Below are 7298 nucleotides of genomic sequence, written 5' to 3'. Positions count from 1 at the left end.
CATAAGGTATCCTACCTGTCAGAGGTGTTCACAGGGCGATGTCTATGCATGTATAACTGCAGTCCAGATCGCATTCCTCCAGCAAGGGCAGGCTGCCTTCCGACGGCCCACGGACCGCATGCGGCCCGCTAGGGTCCGGTACCGCCGGCCAGGCTGATCACCATCCAGGGTGAAGTTTGGGGGGCCGATGCACTCCCGCAGGCCGCTAGGCCGAACACAGCATCCCGCAGGCCGCTGCTAAGCCGTCGCTATCCTAACAGGCCACCGCCATTGTCTTGCAGTGCACACGAGGCCGCCATATCGGCGTAGCCTCGTGTCTCCAGCATGGGGGCGGCCATGTTTGAGGTGACCAAACACCTCGTGGAGCCAGGGGGAGGCGCCGGAAGGCGTGTTAAGGGGCGGAGCCGCCTCCTTCACCCAGGAAAAAGGGCCAAAGACTTCCTGTCTGTAACAGGACAGCACTGAGCAAGCTCATGAAAACTTCTGTGCATCAGGGATGAGCCTTGGGGTCTCTCTCTCTCTCTGTGGGGTCCAAAAAGGCAGGTAACACTGAGGGGCGCTGTTGCGACTGGGGGATACAAAAAAAAAAAAGTTTTTTACTTTGTCATTTTTTGTCGCTGGCAAATGTCTTGTATAATCATTGACCCTGCCGCATAGGTATCCCCACCTGATCCCCTCAAGGTGGCCGCAGGACCCTCCAGTACCCCACTTGTTTTTAATGCATTATTGGCAGTTTTGGAGTCTTTGGTATCCCGGGTGGAGGTGGCCCGGTCAGGGACGGGGATCAAGAAGCGACCCCCGCCTACCCCTATTTTTTATCTGATACTTCAGATACGGATTCAGAGCTGGTCAATGCAGCTGCAGGTCCCTCTTATGGGGCTGTTGTCTCAGGTAATGTCTCCTCAGCAGTGAGGAGAACGTTTCTGCCTCCGCCATAGCACAAGAGTGGTGGATGCACTAGTTGTGTCCGTCCGGGAAACCTTTAGTCTTGAGGTTACACCGGCAGAGGTAGCTGAGACTGAAATTCCTTTTTGGTACTTGTTAGCCTACCAAAAGGGCGAAGGATTTTTCTTTACCCAAATGGGGTCGTTTTGAAACGAACCCCTGTTATTTCCTAACGCATGGCTAGGCGCTATCCGTTTGAGAAATCCCTCTTTAAAGGATAGACGGTACCACCTGCTGTCTTGCCACAGACTGTTAGGATAAAGAGGACCTCGTAACCAACAAAGACCTTCCCTTTCTGCTCATAAAGAGTTTGTTCGTTCCGCGAGGGCGGGCGATAAGGCGAAACCCTCCAAAGCCCCTTCAGAGGGTTTTCAAAGGGCGCTGGTCGGCTAAACAAAAAGTCCGGCTCAGCCAAGCCTGAAGAATACAGTCTGATGCGCCCCTACCCATCTCTGGGGTGTCTTCACCGGTTTCCGGATCCATGGCTTGCCAGAACCCCGGACGAAGGGGTTCGCGAGATCATACGGTCAGGATACAAGATCGAGTTTCAATCACTTCCACCGGTGCGATTCTTCCCTTCTAACATTGAACGGTTTCAGGGGTTCTATTCGAACCTGTTCACAATGCCCAGGAAAGAGGGCAAGGTGCGTCCAATTTCTGGACTTGGGGAAAAATGGAGTCCATCCGAACAGTGGTGGCCTCCCTGCATCAGGGGGATTTCCTGGCGTCCATAGACATTTAGGATGCCTATCTTTATATCCCCATCATCGCAGGACATCAGCGTTTTCTTCGCTTTCCCAAAGATCATCCCTGGTTCCCACCAGGAGACTGAACTATCTGGGCCTAATGTTGGATACATCCTGGGCAAGAGGGTTTCTCCTTGCGGAGAAACTCCAGAAGGTTCAGTCAACGATTCGGATGTTGCTGTCCGTCAATTGGCTGGGACGGATGGTGGCCTTCTTAGAGGCAGTACCGTATACCCAGTCTCATACCCGAATTCTCCTGAAGGAGATTCTTTTCTTATGGAATCAGAATTCCGATTTCCTGGACAATCGGATCCGGTTGAGCGAGCGGACCAGGGAGCCTCCGATGCTCAACCAGGGGAAGTCATTCCTTCCGATAGTATCCAGGTTACCAATAGGGTATCGGAACTGAGAGCAATCAGATTTTGTCTGATCTACTGGACCGAGCAGCTCTAGAGCAGCCCGATTCGGATCCAATCGCACAATGCCACGTGACTTATGTCAAGAAAGGGGCACTTAGAGTGTCCTGGTGGCCATCGAAACGACTAGCATCTTTCGTTGGACGGAACGGTTTGTTCCGGATCTCCCCGCAGTGTTCACTCCGGGGGTGGGAAATCGGCAGGCAGATTATTTCAGCCGTCAGATTCTGGATCAAGGGGTATGGCCTCTTCATCCAGAGGTTTTTCACTAGCTGTCCCTTCATTGGGGCACCCCGGATGTGGATCTGTTGGCACCTTGGCTCAACAGGAAGGTGCGGAGGTTTGTAGCTCGCACCCGCGATCCTCTAGCGGACGCAGCAGAAACGCTGATCGCCCTGTGGGGGCAGTATCAGCTACGGCATGCCTTCCATCCTCTCAAGTTACTGCGGGAACTTCTTCGCAGGATAGAGGTGGAGGGAATTCCAGTTATTCTGGAAATTCCGGACTGACCTCGTCGAGCCTGGTACGCCGACTTGGTGAGGCTAGTCGTGGACGCTTCTTGGAGACTTCCTCTCAGGGAGGATTTGCGGTCTCAGGGACCGATCTTCCATCTTGCTTTACAATCGCTGGCTTAATGGCCTGGCCATTGAGACCCAGGTACTGAAGGACAAGGGAGTGTCAGCTTCAGTTATTCCTACCTCTAGTTAAAGCAAGGAAAGCGACTTCCAGCACATGGAAGTCTTACATTGCGTGGTGTGAATCTTTTGGATTTCCCCCACATACCTATTCGGTGACCCGAATCTTGGTCTGTCTGCAACAAGGGGTTGAACAGAAACTGTCCTTGAGCACTATCAAGGGTCAGGTTTCAGCGTTAGCAATCTGCTTTCAGAAACCTTTGGCTAATCATTCCTTGGTGCGGAATTTCAGCCAGGGGGTGCGACATCTGGCTCCGCACCCTTACCGCCTGGGATCTTAATTTAGTGTGGTCGGTTCTTCAGAAACTTCTCTTTGAAGATATTAGGGAGATTCCCTTGCTTACATTATCCCAGAAGGTGGCCTTCTTGGTGGCCATTACTTCTGCACGCAGGGTGTCAGAACTGGCCGCATTATCTTGACGTTCCCCATATCTGGTGGTTCATAGGGATAAGGTGATTCTTCTTCCAAATCCATCCTTCCTTCCTAAGTGGTTTTCAGAGTTTTCATCTGAATAAAAATATTGTGTTACCTTCCCCGTGTCCTAAGACTAGTCATCCTTGGGAGTTTGCATTACACTCCTTGGATGGGGTTCAGAAGAATACACTTGACTACTACGAACTTGTTTTCGTAAGACGGACTCACTTTTTGTGATCACGGATAGCCCTTGAAGGGGGTTGCCTGTGTCTGCCGCGACCATATCTAGATGGACCAGTCAGACGGTGGTACAGGCTTATTCTATTAAGGGTCGGAATCCTCCGTTCCCTGTTAAGGCGCACTCTACTCGGGCGCCTAGTGTCTCCTGGGTCTTCCGCCATCAGGCGTCAGCGATCCAGGTTTTCAAGGCGATGACTTGATCGTCGGTTCATACCTTTACATCATTTTATAAAGTTGATGTGATGGCATCGTCAGATGCCTCTTTTGGCCACAAGGTTTTGCAGGCCGCAATCTGAGGAGACTGTTGGTCTACCTCAAGGGTTTGTTGGGTGTTTCACTTAGGTCTCATCTTTTTGCTTGATGAGTCCTTGATGCTTCTGGTTGGCTCCGGTTGGGCCTTCTGGATTTTGATTTCTGTTATCCCACCCCTCATTTGTGGTACTGCTTTGGGACGTCCCGAGTTGTTATTAATCAACGAGGACTACGTCTGTCAATGAGCGACAGAGAAAAATGGATTTTTGTAAAATCTTACCGTAAAATCCTTTTCTCTTAAGCTCATTGACAGACGTAGTACCCGCCCCTCTGTTTTTGAGTTGGGTTGGGTTCAATTCTCTAAACACTGCTTTGTGACATAACTGATTTGCTGTAGCAGGAAGTGAGAGGATATACCCTCTGGGACTGCCCCTAGGGTGTGGCCAGAACGTTTTCTTTCCTGTCTAGTCCTACTCCTGTAGAGGGCAGTATAACCCGAGTTGTTATTAATCAATGAGGACTACGTCTGTCAATGAGCTTAAGAGAAAAGGATTTTACGGTAAGATTTTACAAAAATCCATTTTTTTACTACCTTCCAACTGCAAGTGTGAATCGGCCCTAAAGTGAGTCTTTTGTAAATACAGGCATTGTTAGCTAACATATTTTGTGTGAGAATGTGGATTTGCAAGGAGCCTTCTGACAGCAGATGCTGATGCACTTTAGTAAAGTACATACACTATATTGTCAAAAGTATTGGGACGCCTGCCTTTAGACTCAAATGAACTGTAATGGCATCTCAGTCTTAATCCATAGGGTTCAATATTGAGTTGGCCCACCCTTTGTAGCTATAACAGCTTAACCACTTAAGCCCTGGAGGATTTTCCTGCTCAAAGACCAGGGCCTATTTTGCAATTCGGCACTGCGTGACTTTAACGGACAATTGCCTGGTCGTGCGATGCTGTACCCAAATGAAATTAACGTCCTTTTTTTCCCACAAACAGAGCTTTCTTTTGGTGGTATTTGATCACCTGTGCAATTTTTTGCGCTATAAACAAAAAAAAGAGCGTAAATTTTGAAAAAAAATAACAATATTTTTCACATTTTTTTACATGAAATTCCCCCCCCCCCCCCCAAAAATGTAAAAATCAAAATTTTTTAACATTTTAGGCAAATTTGTTTTCTGCTACATAATTTTGGTAAAAAAATCGCAATAAGCGTATTTTGATTGGTTTGCGCAAAAGTTATTGCGTTTACTAACTAAGGGAAAGATTTATGTCATTTTTATTGTTTTTTTTTTTAACTAGTAATGGCGGCGATCTGCAATTTTTTTGCGGGACTGCGACATTGCGGCGGACAGATCGGACCCCTGACTAACATTTTTGACACTTTTGAGGGTATCAGTGACATTACTACAGTAATCAGTGCTATACATATGCACTGTTACTGTAAAAATTACATTGGCAGGGAAGGGGTTAACTTCAAAAGTGATCAAGGGGTTAAGTGTGTCCCTAGGGGCGTGATACTAACTGTAAAGGGGCGTGGCTTGTGATGTAACCACAGAGACATACGATCCTACATAGCAGGATCGTATAGTCTCTGCAGTTACACCAGGGAGAATGACAGGTGGCTTTGTTTACATTAGCCGCCTGCCTTTCTCCCTCTCCAGTGGGAGATTGCAAATGGCCGGCGCACATCTGAGCCACCAGTCACTCGCGCGGCCCCGGAGTGGCTGACTGCCGCAGTAAATATACTGTAGGCGGTCGCAAGTGGTTAAGTCTTCTGGGAAGGCTGTCCATTCTTCCAGAAGCGCATTTGGGAGGCACTGATGTTAAACGAGAAGGCTTGACTCGCAGTCTCCGCTCTAATTCATCCCAAAAGTGTTCTATCGGGTTGAGGTCAGGATCCTGTACAGGCCAGTCAAGTTCTTCCACCCCAAACTCATTCATGTCTTTATGGACCTTGCTTTGTGCACTGGTCCAAATCATTTGGTGGAGGGGGGATTATGGCGTGGGGTTGTTTTTCAGGGGTTGGGCTTGGTACCCTTAGTTCCAATGAAGCGAACTCTTAAGGTGTCGGGATACCAAGGCATTTTGGACAATTTCATGCTCCCAACGTTGTGGGAACAGTTTAGGGATAGTCCCTTCTAACATGACCATTCTTCCAGAAGCACATTTGTGAGGTCAGGCACTGATGTGGACGAGAATGCCTGGCTCGCAATCTCTTCTCTAATTTTTTCCCAAAGGTATTCTTTCGGGTTGAGATTAGGTGCACAAACAAAGTCCATTAAGACATGGATGAGCGAGTTTGGGGTGGCAGAACTTGACTGGCCTGCAGTTCTGACCCAAACCCAATAGAACATGAAGACGAATTAGAGCGGAGACTGCGGGCCAGGCCTTCTCGTCCTCATCAGTGCCTGACCTCACAAATGCGTTTCTGGAAGAATGTTCAAACATTTCCATAGACGCACTCCTTAACCTTGTGGACAGCCTTCCAAGAAGAGTTGAAGCTGTTACATCTGCAAAGGGTGGGCCAACTAAATATTGAACCTTATGGACTAAGACTGGGATGCCATCAAAGTGCAAGTTCAAGTTCCAACATGACTGCACACCAGTGCACAAAGCAAGGTCCATAAAGACGTAGATGAGTGAGTTTGGGGTGGAGGAACTAGACTGTGCTGCACAGAGCCCTGACCTCAACCCAATAGAACACCTTTGGGATGAGCGAAGACTGCGAGCAAGGCCTTCTCGTCCAACATCAGTGCCTGACCTCACAAATGCGCTTCTGGAGCAATGGTCAAACATTCCTATAGACACACTTCTAAACCTTGTGGACAGCCTTCATAGAAGAGTTGAAGCTGTTATAGCAAAGGGTGCGCCAACTCATTATTGATCCCTAAAGACTATAAATGGGATGCCATTAAAGTTCATGTGTGTGTGAAGGCAACCTTACTAATACTTTTGACAATATAGTGTAGATTGAAGTTCAGCTGGTTTAGCAGGCACAAGCCGAATTTCAATCTATGTATGGTCACTGTGGTTGAACAGAAATCAATGTACCCACTGGTAGCACAAAAAACTTGACTCACCTATAGGCTGCCTTACCCAATTTTACTATGGTATGCATGCAGAATATAATGGAACTCTATGGGAAAGCTCAGCTAAGCCGCACCAACACTGTGCTACACCCGCGGTGCGGGCAAACTGTACCACATCACTGTGAAAGGGGCCACACTCTCTTTCTAGTCACAGCAGGAAAACTGACTGAATACCTACTAAATATTACATCAATATGCAGTGGTAAAAGTGAGTTGATTTACTAAAAATGTAGAGTGCAAAATCTGGAGCAACTGTGCATGGTAGCCAATCAGAACTGCACCAGATTTTGCACTCTCCAGTTTTAGTAAAATCAACCCCAGTGTGTTTAAACTATTTATTATTATTATTATTATTATTTTAGTGCAATATAGAAAAATGTGGCTATGTGTCTTGTACTAAAGTGCAAAGACTGGTATTACAGATGTACATGAGGGTACAGATGTAGAATTACCCAGTGGAAAGCAAGTTTCAGAGGGCAGAAATGGGGGCATTAG

This window comes from Pelophylax lessonae (genome assembly GCF_965119305.1).
Source record: "Pelophylax lessonae genome assembly, chromosome: 1".
Taxonomy (NCBI): domain Eukaryota; kingdom Metazoa; phylum Chordata; class Amphibia; order Anura; family Ranidae; genus Pelophylax; species Pelophylax lessonae.
This window is presented reverse-complemented; position numbering follows the sequence as displayed.